Raw genomic sequence first — 15,461 nt, forward strand, 5'->3', positions numbered from 1 at the left:
TGATTACCTCACACCATCATCATCATTATTGTCACAAACTCATCCATCACCACCATTATCATAATCACCATTGCATCCAGAGAATAAAAGAGGTTGGAACTTGACCATCATCATCATCACTATACCTCTTCCTCCTCCTCCTCATCATCACCGTTCACTCCCTCGTCCTCTTCCTCCTCCTCCTCCCCCTCCTCATCCTCCTCCTCCTCCTCCTCCTCACCATTATCATCGTCTTTATCAATCATCATTGTTTGGAAAGCAGAGTATGACGGAGAGTTTTGCTTGATTTTCAGGCAAAAATAATAACATTTAATTTTTTTTAAACAGCTCAACGCTTCGCTTCTTGGGCTTCCTCGGGAGCGACGGAGAGTAAAACTAAATGGACACGGATAATTGTAGCATAGCAGAGAAATGGGCCAAACAAAGAGGGTCTTATCAAGGAGCGGAGAGGAGGGGGGGGGGGGCACATGGGGTTTTCAAGTGTAGGGGAAATGTGCTATGCCTCTCTTTCCATTTGTGATACAGTTGGAATTAATCTTTTGAAATAAAGCTCATGCATGTCCCTTTTCATCAGGCACCTGGGCATCTCCTTCTCAACAAAGTCCTCTGTGAATCTGCTTTCCTCTTTTTCAAACAACCAGGAGTAATGACTGCTGAATGTTTCTTTTGAGTCCCACAATTTTACTAAGAGAAAATTATAGGCTAACGTCGGAGAAAAAACAACAATACTTTTGTATTTCGACAGCGGCTGAACGAGGAACGAGGCGAGGACGAGGAACGAGTTTCAGAAAATACAAATTGGCATATTGTGCCTTTCTCTGCTTGCCAGGACGCCTTCGGGCGACTTCCGTTTATGTTCTCGAGTTCTCTGCCTAGCTGTTCATTGTTTATAAAAATTGTCGATTGAAGTGGTAAGACGAAAGCTTGTTTTACAGTCTCGAACGCTACATTTCTTTCTCAAAGAAAACTACAAGATGCGCCCAGCTACTATTGTTGCGGATGAGATGTTCCCAGAGGGAGCTGGATCTTATATGGATATGGAGGAGGTAAGGATTTTGCCGAAAGTGAAAGTGCTTTTACACGATATTTTGCAGCAGTAGAGATCTAGATTCTAGATCTAGCAGTCACCAGTCACAGCTAGCACCCTTCTCAGTTTCTGAGTTCATAGAGTTAAAGCGCAAGATCTTGTCCCATGGTGAATCAGAGACAGACCTAGTGTACCATTAAGAAAGGGAGAAAGAATATCGCCATCCTTGTGATAAGACCAGCTAACCCACAACGAAGTACAAGTATACAGACCTACCCCTAACTGGGAAGGCCACCTCTATTCTCACCCAGAGTGAGAATAGTGCAGGCGAGTCTTGTGGCTATTCTCACCCGGTGCGCGTTCACCAAATTTTGCGTTCACCCTAAACCACAGAATTCTACACTGTGATAACAGAAAAATTGTAGAATTCTGTGCCGTGAACAAACGTATTACAACTGTAGCCTACTAAAAGCGTACAATTTTGTCTGTGGGCAGTGGAGAGAAAAAGAGAGAGGAGTAGCGCGAGAATTTCCGGGCAAAACAAAATGGCGACCCGCGTAGTTCGGCTCGATTCGAAAAGTTAAATAGCCGTAGCATCTTTGTAGACAACCAAATTAATTTACTTTTGTGTTTTAACATCATTTTTTAACTTTGTTTTGGTCAATTTGATCGTCCACACCGATAGACAGTATTCAGAAAGAGACAGAGAGAGAGAGAGAAGAGGGGAGGAGTTGATCTTGCGAGAACTTCCGGGCGGGTGAGAATAGCCACTTTCAACCGGGAACAAAGTCACGAAGTATACAGACCCGGTAGAAATCTAGGTGCTTTTTCGGTAGTTCCCACCCCCCTTATTTGAGCCTGACCTACATCTAGATTCTAGATCTATACATTTGATTCGCGGTGAGCTAAGATATCAAACCTAATAACAGCAAAACATTAAATTGTGGTAAAATTCAGGGGGGCAAGCCCCCTGAAACCCCCCTACTCTTGGGGCCAAAACCCGTGAGTAACAATTGCGGGGTGGGAACTACCGAAAAAGCGCCGAAATCTAGTCGCGCGCGCGTGTGTGTGTGTGTGTGTGTGTGTGTGTATGTGAGAGAGAGAGGTGCTAGCAAAATGGGCGATTGTCAAGATTTCCGCGTTTAATTCCGATGTGCGTTTTTCATAGCCTCAGGTATGTTTCGCTTTGGTCCCTAACCCTAACCCTAACCCTGGTCAGGGAGTTTTCTTCCAAGAAGTGGCTATTCTCTCCAGGGATGAGAATAGCCTGTGTCTCGCTATTTTCACCCCTCTCAGATGTACTACATACAGTATGCCTATATAGCACAGACACACACAAAACAGCACAGAGAATAGCGTACGTATTAGTATTAGTTGTAGAGATAAGTTTCAGGTTTAGTTTTTTAATGGGCTGGGCTGGGTGAAGGCCATAAAATAAAATTGCATTTCATAACATGGCATGAACAGCCAACAACAGTGAACCCCCCCCCCCCCCAACAGCAAACAAACAAATAAAAAAACAAGCTACACTAGAGATCTAGATCTAAATCTAGATCTAGATATATCTAGAAATATCTATGGCATGGACAGCTCATTGAGCTCAAGCAAGGGCACATGACTCTTGAAGCGCAGCCAATGTTTTTTCATGAAGTTAGCTGTCGCAATGAGCTCCCCTAACCCTACTCGAAATTGGAAGCGCTATGAACGGTGACGTGATGTCAACACGTTGCACTGTCTGCGACAACCACATGCACGCGCTCAGTGACTGGCGTTGAACAGTGCAAGTCAGATCTGGACTATCACAATATGAGAAAAAACGATTCGACAGGGCTTCGAATTGCTGGAGTTAGATCTGGGCTTATATGTTATAAGAAAAAACTATTAGACGGCGCTGTGAATACCGGAAGTTAGATCTGGGCTTATCACATATAAGAAAATACGATTCGACGGCGCTTCGAATTGCGGAAGTTAAGATCTGGGCTTAGCTTATAAGAAAAACCATTCAGCGGTGCTGTGAATAGCGGAAGTTAGATCTGGGCTTATCACATGATAAAATACGATTCGATGGCGCTTCAAATTATGGAAGTTAGATCTGTGTATAGCTAGCAAATGTAGAGTAGCGGCACTTAGGTCTGGGTTTATAATGCTTTAAATCATAATATATAAGTAGAAAACATTCAACGGAGGTATTCGAATGTCGTAAATAGTGAGCTCACGCTTCGAAGCTTCAATGATTTTTAGTTTGTAAAAATTGCACAGCACTGCTAGTTGGCCTACATTAGGAAACAAGCGCCAAGTTGCCAGTCTTTATTTTTGCCTTTGATTTCATTATACTTTGAAGAGCGCCTGATTTCACCATGATGCCTCACATAATATCCTTGGCTTGGTTATTACAAGGCTAAATTCAGAATTGGTACTTTTGTTGTAGATTAATTATAATCTAATAATAAGTGGCACTCACTACCAGATTCTCAGTCACTGTATTAGATCTACTCGGATTACTTTCATATTTTACTCTCTTACATTGTTGACAAGAATTCACTTGAATGCCCTTTGTTGGGTGCTCTTTATTGTTCTAACCTAAATTATGGCAATGCTTTCCTTACCCTAATATGAATTCAAGTATAAGTTAAAGTCACGTCTAACTAGAACCCACCGGAATGAATAAAATGTTCAAAACTGGGAGACTTCAGTGGGTCTCATTCTAAGACCTGAATATGCTGTTAAGTTCTGCGAAAGGTCAGATGCTAAGACAAGATGCAGAGACTCTACCACAGTGATGAAACTAGAAGCATCATCACTAAAATTCTTATTTTAATTTTGTTTTCATGAAAATTTACAGAAATGTTTTTTTTAAGCAAAAGAGCTAAAGAAAACAAACTAGAACTTTTACTTTTTAAATTCGAACTGGGTTCACCCTTCAGAGGGAGACCAAAAGATTGGCACAGCTTCAGAAACTGTAACTAACTACAATATTATTTAATTAAAAGCAAAGGTTATTATTTTAATATCTCACCTATTTTGTAGTGCATCTTACTTTTTGCAGATAGGACACTGATCACTGTCTTTATAGTAGCCTACTTTTTCTTTCTGCGCACCAAACACGTGCCTTCGCATTAGTGTCTGTTTACTTTTGGAAGCTCAATGGGGAAAGGGTTGCAAAGTGTCTTAATTTATGTTATTTATCATGATAAAACGTTTCAATTGAAAACTGAGTTTTTTCAAGTGTGGAAAATTTTGAACTGTTTTCTTACTCTGTCTGGCAAATTTTGCAACACAGTAAGGTGGGAGTGATAACAGCACATTGATTGACAAGGGATTATAATCAAGCACCAGTCCAGTGCCTTGCAAAATTTGCTTGGTACTGACCAGGATAAACTGAGCGACCAAATCATGTAGACTGTTACAGAAACATGTACGCCTGCTGTACAGAAACGCAGTCAGTTTGGATATTAAATAATTTGATAGATAGTAATGAACAAATTGTTCTGAACAGAATTAAACAGTTGATTTTGAATTGATTATAAGCTGTATTGCTGTTGATTTTCAAAATTACTCACACACACACACACACACACATAGGCCTATATATAAAATCTTCGAATATAATATATTTCTCTAAAAATCTGTGATGAATTTATGAATTCCTGCACATGGTTGAATGATGCATCCGATGTGAATATGTGTAATACGTTCGGTTCTGTTTTTCTCTTCTTACTGAATCGTTATGAAAGTAATATATATATTTAAATTCTATGTACTGTAGGTCTATATATATATATCTACGTGTGTTTTTACCATTCTTTTTCAGCCAAGAAAAATTTCCTATTGGGAAAATAAAGTATCATCTTAACAAAATGTGTTGGGGTTTTTTTTTGTCAGGCTGGAGGCTCGACAGCTCTTCTGATGGACCTGGCAGCGAATGAGAAAGCTGTACACTCTGACTTTTTTAATGGTGAGTTTGCAGCGCAGAGTTTGTTTTAGATTCTAGCTTTGTTATGAAGTTTTGCACTTCTTTTCTTACTAGAGGGTACTTTTGGTTTTGCATCCACTGTTAGTGTTAGTCAAATGATGTCTCTTGATGGAAGCTCCGTCACATACATGTACTATGGTGTACAGTCTATCCCTATACCAATAGCCTCCCTTACCGCCAGGTTTTGATTTATTGTTGATGCCCGTATTGCACAAAAAGGAACATCATATTTATAAAAACATCTTTTTACTTTTTCATTTTCTGTTTCCGTTGAGCATTGAGGGGAGATGCAGATACTATCGGCTTCCTTTAAACCGCCATCCGCCTACTGCCTGAGTTGCACACTCATTTCTAAATTTGTATACAGTCAAGCCTGCCCTGACAGCCACCTCTATAAGACTATTAAGACGGCCACCTGTATAAACGGCCTCTTTCCATTTCCCCCCTTGCGGTTTTTCTATATAATTTAACTGTGTAAAACGGGCACCTGTCCAACGCGGCCACGGCCACCATATTTTAACACACAACCCCTATCACACTAAGCAATAACACCTGTCTTAGACGGCCACCTTAGTGACTCCATTACGTTTTGTCATAAATTGTACATTTGCCCCTGGCGTTGTGTGCGAGCCGTCATAATTCAGTCGCCTGTCGTTGTTGTTAGGTAGTCCCTCAAACCGATCATGTTGCGTAGGCCCCTTCCACTGTTGACCAATAGGTAAAAATTTTCAGCTGCTGGTGAGGTAAGGGTGTGATCCCTCATAACCCATAAGCCCCGCCCAGAACTCATACACAAATGGTAAGTGAGATGAGTGGTCACTGTTTACCCAGTCTGTAACAAAGTAACAAAGGACGTCAACATGAACTTGTGACAGAAGCATGGCTCGTTCTCTGGGCTGAGTGGTGGTGACCCTTGTGTTTGTTCTAACATGGCACTCGGTCTGATATATTTCGTTTTATTGTCACCCTTGCGCAAATTCAACAACAAAATAAAAATTACAAACAAAATACAAACCAATTACAACAACAACAACAAACAAAAACAACAATGCTGCTACTTTCGATTGGGACCTCAGATGAGAAATGGGAATGGTTTGTTTTCTTCATCTTGATAAGTCCTGCCTAAGACGGCCTGTTGTCTTATACGGCCACTTTTCTCCATGACAATGGGTGGCCGTCTTACACAGGTTTGACTGTACATTTGCCCTGCAACACTACCAGCAAATGGCTGCCAGAACTACACGTTACATCTGTTCATGGCACCCACTCGGCAACTGTGCACTGATAATCTCCCTTTCTCACACTCACGACTCAGCGAGCTAGTAATAGTAATCATTTCATGCAAGCACCCTAAAGACCATCTAATCAAATGTTCGACTAAAGAAATAAATTATCATAACTTTTGTTCTTCATCTGGACATAGCAGAATCATTTCCTTTGATATTGAACAGCCTGTGGTAATTTAACAGAGGACTGCATTAACCAAATTATACTGCCAGCCTAGCTATACCCAAAACGTCATGTTCGTCCCAATGTTGGCAGTATAATGTGTTTTGACTGTAGTATAATCCCATGTGTGACAGTAAGTTTCCAATTAGTATAGGCAAACATATTTTGTCTCAGAAAAGCGGTTGACGGACCTTGAGTGATTTGTTGGATGATGATCATTAGAAGCCATGCATCAGTCAGATTTTCTTTTATGCCTGCAGCAGAAAGTAGGTCAATGTGAGCCTGTCTGCTTTTTTAACTATGGAGTAAAAATCCTTTTAATTAAAAGTAAATCTGAAAACCAAAATCCTTCCAATTACTAGGCTTATGTGTTATATATTGCATACCATATTTGAAGCAGCATGGTGAAATCAGGCCTCGTCAAATAAGGAAATCGGAGAAACAGGCATTTTCCCACTAGTTTGGACATTTTTATTGAATTTTTATTTTTGACTATTTTGCTGAAGAACATTGACTAAAGACACAAAATATGTCATTAAGTTTTCAAAGACTCAGTAGCTATTGGAGTTACCAAACTTTGGAGGCCATTTTCTTGCTAATTTCACAACTGAAACCAGGCGGCCTCACTCCCTTCAAGTGCAGATATCTTGAGTTCTATTCAAAATAAATATATATATATATTTCATTGGAAGCAAAGCAAATAAATCAGCTTTCAGATTATACCAATAACTCCACATGCCTAATAATTGACGAGCGCTCGATTCCACCGCGCCGTGACGCATATATATATATACAGTGGAGTCCACTTATAACGAGTCCTGAAAAAAACGAGAAGTCTGTTATAAAGACACTATTCTCAAGCCCCGTTTTTTCTCCTCTTTACCTTTGTAAATGAAATACGGCTATAGCGCTATCAGACAAACATGCGAGTCGGTTATACCGAAATATTGCTGCTGCTGTGCACAGTGCATAGGCCAATTATACATAAATGCAAAACCTCGCCAGTTGAGAAACTTGTTGGTAATCTTGCGAAATAAAGGATAGGAGAGCCCATGTGCGTCAACAATGAAGGCCGGAGCAACCGAGTAGGGAGGGTGTGGAATGCGCAGACACGCAGAACACATCGCGTGATAGGCCAGCGTAAGCCTAATTTAGATTATCAAGGCCCACCATGCCTCTCACTTCTCCGATGCGGGGATGGAGAGGTCACAAGAATGTGATGGATGGAGCGAATGTGTGATGTGCGCAAGCAGACAGAATGCACCACAGGGTGTGGTGGGGTGGAGTGGGGTGGGGGAAAACACAGCGGGCGAGTTAGCCCAGAGCCTTTTCTTTCTGATGGCCAACACCGAGCTATCAGTCCACATTGCTAGATCTAACGCTAGAGAAAGAAACCTGATTCGATTTTTGATCAAATAAGACCTAGAGGTCATGTTGAAACAAAATCATCATCAGGGGAGATAGCTAAAGGAAATAGACAGAACACCAAACTCATAGATTTGACCTATTTTACAGTTTCCCTTGAATTTATTACTGAATCCCTTATAGCGAGAATCCTGCTATAACGGACATTTTGCTCCGGTCCCCTCCCTCTCGTTATATCAGGATTCCACTGTATAAATATATTTCATGCAGTTGATTAGTGTGCAGATGTTGTCGACTGAGTTATTTGTTTTGGGGTTGTTGGGGGGGGGGGGGGGGGGGGTTTGCTATGTTCATGTTTTAAAATTTTGCTGCCAAGTGAAATATATCAGTTTGTTGGATTTGTGTCCATAAACTACAGCTTGACTCAACAAAGTCAAAACAGATATCGTTGGTAATCTTTAATGTACTGAGCTCAGAATGCAAAATTTTGCAGCAGAGGAAAATAACAACCTTTCATTCCCTTACCAATTGCATTATTTTCTTGCTTTTATCAACATTTAGAATTTTAACTTCAACAAAGTACAGTGGAAAACTATATAACAGATGGTGGGACCAGAGAAACGGTCCTGTTATATCGATCCCTGTTAAATCAGAAATGCAAGGGAAGTAAGCATTTGTGGACTAATCCAGCTCTATTTATTTATGGGTAGTTTCCCTTGCCACAAGAACCCATGAACAGGGATGTTGGCCATTGGCAGGCCTGCGCATGACACAGAACGTGTGCGTGTAGCTAGGCTAAGGACTAGAAGGCCGAAGTCTGCGGCACTCTGCAGCCCTCTCTCACTTCACCCGATGCGTGTGCTTGCAGCAGTAGAATGGCTTGCGTGGGCTTGCTCAATCACTGCGTTACTCTCTCTCTCTCTCTCTCTCTTTCTCTCTCTCTCTCTCTCTTTCTCTCTCTCTCTCTCTCTCTCTCTTACATTTTCTACATTGTTAACGAGCCTTTGTCCCTGCTATAACCGATTGGGCTCCGATGATGCCCTGTTATTGCCGATAACTTTTAATAGAGACAAAGAGTAGGAAAAAACGAGGATTTTTTAAATTCCTGTTATTACCGGTTCCCTGTTTTTACCGGGCCTGTTATATATGGTTTCCACTGTATTTCTTTAGCACTGCTGCACATGCAACTGATGTCTCAAATTAGGAAACTGCAATTGTTATTTTTTTTAATTCAAAATTTTGTGCTTAGTCTTAGTGTAAGTGCATTTTAACAGCTGGCCAACGATATGACTGTTTGTCTCTTCTTTCTCTGATTTAGATTGAATGTGTTGAGCAAACCCTTATCTTGACTTCTTTTATTAACTGAGGTTTTTTTAATGCTCTGCTTTCCTCAGATTTTGACGACCTCTTTGATGATGAAGATTTGTCTTGAGGGATTTACCGTAGGATAGAGTGGTGTAAAAATGACTTGAGACTTGGAGATGATCGAAGCTGTCTAGTGACTGTCACTGTAACTTTTTTTCAGTTTTGTTTGTTGGCCTGCAGTCGTTAAATGCTGAAGTGAATATCTTTTGGAATTGTTATTTTTCTTTTCCTCTGTTTGTGAGTAGGTTGAGAGTGTTGTGTGTCTGTTTGGCAGATTAAACAAGTTGACAATGTCAAAGAGAAAGCAAAATGCACACTGCCTGCAGCTCAAATTGCGGGTTACTAAATGAGGTGGATGAGAAAAGACCTACAGTAACAATGTGTACTCTGCCGTATGCTGGCAGCTAATTTTTTAATTTGCTGAATTGAAAGCCTGATCAGTTAGTTATCTACTTACGTGAAAAAAATCAAAGTGAAATTGCGACAAGTTTTTAAAATAAATTAGAATTCAAATTGCGGAAGAACTCTAATTTTTAAATGGTTACTCTGACGAAAAAACTCTTTTTCTTGAGAAGGCTGTGAAGAAAAATGAGGTTTTGTCAGCTTACTACAGTGCTGCCTGCAGCTCAAATTGCAGTTACTTAATGAGGTTGAGGAGGAAAGACTCTCAAAAAGTGAAATTTGCATTCCTAACTCTACAGTATTGACAATCATGGCTGTTTGAGCAACCCTATCTAAACGAAAATACAGTTGATCAGAAGAAAATTGGGCGGTCTCATAGATTTGTGTTAATGCGAACTTCACTGTATGTTGGTTTATGCTGATGTTTATTTGTGTGCACAAATGTGTTTATACATGTGTGTGTGTGTGTGTGTGTCTGGTTACATCGGTAGACAACTTGATAGCTGACTATAATTTATATCGCTGCTTTGCAGCAGAGTTTTTGAGTCTTTGATGAATGATTTTGAATGTGAATAAGATGCTTTTCGTTGGTTTAAAATGTTGATGTTGATGATAAAGAAATCTGAAGAAAAAAAAATTGTTTTGCTTTGAATAAGTTCAAACTATTCGTAGAAAGAAATGGCGTATGATATGATGTACTGTACCTTGTTAATCAGTTGTAGTGAACGAGGGGAAATATATTTCATGTAATTATTGTAATCTGTGGCACTCAGTCATGGAACTGACAAAAGTACTCTCAATTTTTGGAATGGCAAGACTGAATTTGATTTTATATGTGGATGTGCACATGGTTTCTGACATATCAACACACCTGGTTACGACTTTTCAAAGGCTGAAAGTTACGCACCTGACTAATGACTTTCAACAAAGGTTGAAAGTTACACTCCTGGTTTATGACATATCAAAAGCTGAAAGTTGTGCACCTGGTTTATGACTTATCAAAGACTGAAATTTGCACTAGCCTGAAATGATGCAGATCAACATCATGTGAGTTCTGTCAAGTATTTATCCATCTGAATGCAGCCATTCGATTGTTTTATTATTTATATTTTTGTGCCAGTTAATTTAGGAGGCCAGGCAGGCAGTTTCGAGTTTCGGCCCTGGTTGTCAGAGTCTATCCTGGCTGAGTAGAAGACAATACTTGTTGTATCCATGTAGAGAGTCAAATATGGTACTCGATAAAAGAACTTCAGCACTTAGGATTCAAACTCTAGTATTCTGCGTGCAACAACAAAAAGCCAGACCAGTACATCACCGATGCTTGTAGACACACCTTTTATGACTGTCAGTGGGTGGTTGGCGGGTGCTCTGGTGTGTTTGCTTTTTCTTTCCTATCTTACAACTATCCTCTTGATCTCTCCTCCTTTTCTGTGTATATTACTCTCTTGTAACACCGCTAACCTTCGGCTCTTACATATGGCCTAATTGTGTTGCAAGTGCAGCAAAACTCTTATGAGAACAAACAGTAACAACAGACAGCAGTGGGAAGAGTCTTGAATCAGCGATGTTTCCAAAAGAATTTGGTGTCTTGCAAGTAGACCCAAAAAGGACTTCAAGGCAACGATATCTCGATAAATAAAGACTTAGATCTATATCTAATGAGATCATGTCTATGTCCAGATCAAGGAGGTTATAATAAATCTAAGAAAAAGGTCCTTGCTCCACATCGGCAGTCTGCAGTTCATCATCATCATGTCAGCAAACACGATATAAGGGAAGTAACTCATTCTTTTAAACAGTTCTTTTCCTTGTCTCATATACACGTAGTTGTTTCCCTTTAATTACTATTCACAACAATCTAATTGCATCAATACATTACAAAATAATGTAGTATGTAGTTGATTGCTCGTGAGCCTTTTTTAGGGGGTGGGGGGGGGTGAGTGTCTTACAGCGCTCGTAACTGCATAAGGTCGTATGAGCGCGCGGGACACATTAAACAATTTCAGTGGGGAGGTAATTTTGAATTTTGCCCGGCTGGCGGCCGAAGCCTACTCTTGTCGATTTTTAGACCACCAAGGGATCTTTGACGTGCGCAACTTGCACTCACGACTTCCGAGATTTTTCGCCCTTGTCCGAGAAGGCTAGGTGTAGATCTTTCCTACCGTAAGGTCAGGGGTGTGGCTGAAAGACGGCAGTAAGGAGGAGCCAATGAGTAGCAGTAAAAAGGCTGTAGAAAGAGTCAGGAGCCCAGAAGAGGGGGCAAAGGAGGTGAGGGGGTGGGGGCAAAAAGTGGAGACGAAAGCAGACGACAGAACATTACTAGAGAGCAGGAAAGAAGGTGAAGGAAGACAATTTTAGAGATGAAAATGTTTTCCGTCGCGACCCGGATTCGAACCCGGGACCTTCGAATGAGAGGCGAACACCTTAACCTCTAGGCCACGAGAGCCCCCTGTCAGACAGGCCGGTGCAATGTAATGCAGTGCAATTCAGTACTATGAAGTGTTATAAAGAGCCATATAATGACAAGTTGAGAGCCTGTAGAATGCCAAGTATATCATGAAGCGTTACATAATATCTTGTAGTACCATGAAGAGTTACACGGTGCTATAAAACTGGAATGTTTTACGCCCCCATCAACTCAAGGCAGGCTCCTTCAATCATGCCTGTCAGAGCCAGCCTTGGCTGAGAGAGATACTATGACCCCTCGGACAGACGGAGATACACGATGTGAGTATTGTCTACGCATCCTTCGTCACAATTTAGATTTTACAGGAGGCGGGCTTCCGACCCTGCCTGTCAGGGCCAACTCGGGCTGAGAGGGATACAACATCCCAGCCCCCAGCAGAAAGACTGAGATACTTGAAAACATTTCTATCTCCTGTCTTGGGAATCAAACTCGGGTCTCCGGCGTGTGACAATGAAGCGCCTAAATGCTACATCACAGACACTGGTCCACAGACATTGATCATGGTTCCGTGTTGTAATCTGTAGGACATTAATACAGTGTCATATCGCTACCTTAGAGTTATAAAGTTCTATCTGACATTGTTGGCCGTTTTGAGTAACTAAGAACATTATTATGTCAAATTAGTCAGAAGCCAACTGCCCTATTGATCAAAATCGTAAGATGATTCAGTCTACATCAAGATATTCAAAGAATTGCATTCGAAAAAGCTTTACGCGTTGCGAGACTCAAAATTGTTAACGTCAGATTTCTCAAAACAAGAAAGGCCTACTGAGCAGATAGAATTTGGAATTCTAGGGTAGCGATGTATATATGTTAATATTAATTTCAAGTGAGTTAGTTCAGTTCATGTGAAATCATATAGTGCTATAATTATTTATACATGTATACGATTGCTGATTTGTTGTTTGTTTTTGTAAAGTGTTTTACGGCGCTCGCAACTGCATAGGTCATATGAGCGCGCGGGACACTCCTAATATTTTCAGTTGGTAGGAAATTTTGAATTTTGCCCGGATGGCGGCCGAAGCCTACTCTTATCGATTGTAGACCACCAAGGGATCTTTAACGTGCGCAACTTGCACACGGGCCCTCCGAGATTTTTCGCCTTTGTCCGAGAAGGCTAGGTGTAGATCTTTCCTACCAGTAGATCAGGGGTGTGGCAGAAAGACAGCAGTAAGGAGGAGTTAAGGAGTAGCAGTAGAAAGGCTGCAGAAAGAGTCAGGAGCCCAGAGGAGGGGGCAAAGGAGGTGAGGGGGTGGGGGCAGAAAGTGGAAATGAAAGCAGACAACAGAACATTGCAAGAGAGCAGGAAAGGAGGTGAAAGAAGACAATTTTAGAGAAGAAAATTTTTCGGTCGCTACCTGGATTCGAACCCGGGACCTTTGAATGAGAGGCCAACACCTTAACCTCTAGGCCACGAGAGCCCCCTACGATTGCTGAGCTAAGTCATGTAGAGTTATAAGGCCTATTGCTAGGTTGAGTCAGTCATGTAGTGTTATAGTGCTTGGTTGAGTCACGCAGTGTGAGTGCATGTTAAGTATATTTATTATGTAGTATCGGTACAGCATGATGTAAAGTCGTGTAGTGTTATATAGTGTCAGAGCCTACATAGTGCCAGGTTAAGTTATGTATGTAGTGTAGCTTGATGTAAAGTCATGTAGTATTAGCTTATAGTGCTTGTTTTAAGTCATGTACAGTGGAAACCATATATACCAGGCCGGGTAATAACAGGGATTGTTTAAACCCCCGTTTTTTCTTACTCTTTGTCTCTATTAAAATTTATCGGAAATAACAGGGCCTCACCGGAGCCCAATCGGTTATACCAGGGACAAAGGCTTGTTAACAATGTGTAAGAAGTAAGAGATACAGGCAGACAGACAAACAGACAGACAGACAGACAGACAGACAGACAGACAGACAGACAGACAGACAGACAAGAGTAACGCAGTGGTGGAGCAAGCCCACGCTAGCCACGCCATTGCAAGCACACGCAGCGTGTGAAGCGAAGAGGGCTGCGGTGTGCTGCTGACTTCCTTCTAACCCTAAGCCTAGCTACATGCGCAGGCCTGCCACAGGGACAAAACCCCTTTTCGTGGGCACTTGTGGCAAGGGAAACTACCCATGAATAAATACGGCTGGATTAGTCCACAAACGCTTACTTCCCTTCCATTTCTGATTTAACAGGGGTCTGATATAACAGGACTTTTTCTCTGATCCATAGATGTACACTATAGTACTAGATACAATACGCCCCTCTCTCGCCTTGCTGCGCGATGGCCACATTTGACAGCGGCGTCCGCCATGTTTTTCGTGGCAAGTTGTGTGAAGGAGTTCATGCTAAAGCAATGGGCTAGGCATGTTTTCTCTCTCTCTCATACGCGACAGGCGAGGCTTGGTTCTTGTTGATTTTTTTTTTTACATGGGCGCCGTGACGTAGGCCTACTATATCTAAAAAACTAAATTGCAATAATACGGCGTTCTTTCTACAACTAGATCTACAAATAAATGTATTATTAAATAGATAGAGATAGAGATATATGGGCTTTTAAAAAAAAGAAGGGAAAAAAAACAAAAACCTTTATTTCTTCATCAGCACTTTATCTACCAGGTGGTTTATTTCTTATTGACCGAATCAAAGCGTATAGGGCCTATAGAACTTTTAAAAAGAAGTATGAAAAGATGTGGGTGTCATGGGAACCTCCCATGACCACCCCACCCTCTCTCTCCTCCCGAATCCCAATACCCCCCTCAGATATATATGAGTTTGGCATTAAATTAAATCAGGATGAGCCATAGGGAAAAAAATTCCCGAGTTTTTCAGCCTTTAGATGTAGAAATGCAATGAAGCTCTTGATAAAGCAAATTCAGTCAAACAAATGATGAATACATGTACTGGTATTTTTAAATCGAGTTAAACTTTCCCTTGTGACATTTGAACAGGCAACTGTATTTTTCATTCATATGTTCACTTTTTAAAAAAGTATACTCAATTATAAGTAGTGTTTTCTTATGTCGGTATTAAACTTTGGTTTATATTGATTTAAAGAACTAAAGTAGACCATATACAGCACTTAAACTAAAGCTCCTTCTGTTGCTCTGTCCCCGTGGTTTTATGCACCCGCATAATTTAGCTAAATTTGATCATTTTTTGCATAATTTCAGATTATTTTCCTTTATCATTCTTTGTTAAAATTAACAGAATCGCATAATTTCACAGTTTTGGGCTCAGTTTGCATAATATCAGAATTTTTCTTGCATAAAACGGCGGGGACAGATTGCTGTTTTAAGTAAGTCTAATTTTGGACATAATTAGTAAAACGACTGTCTGAACTCACTAAAGATAAAAAGTGAACTTCAATGTTGTTTTGTAGCCTAGTCAATTGTTTTTCTACTCAGTGTAGTGAAAACTGAAACAT

Source organism: Aplysia californica, unplaced genomic scaffold (assembly GCF_000002075.1).
Source record: "Aplysia californica isolate F4 #8 unplaced genomic scaffold, AplCal3.0 scaffold00410, whole genome shotgun sequence".
Taxonomy (NCBI): domain Eukaryota; kingdom Metazoa; phylum Mollusca; class Gastropoda; order Aplysiida; family Aplysiidae; genus Aplysia; species Aplysia californica.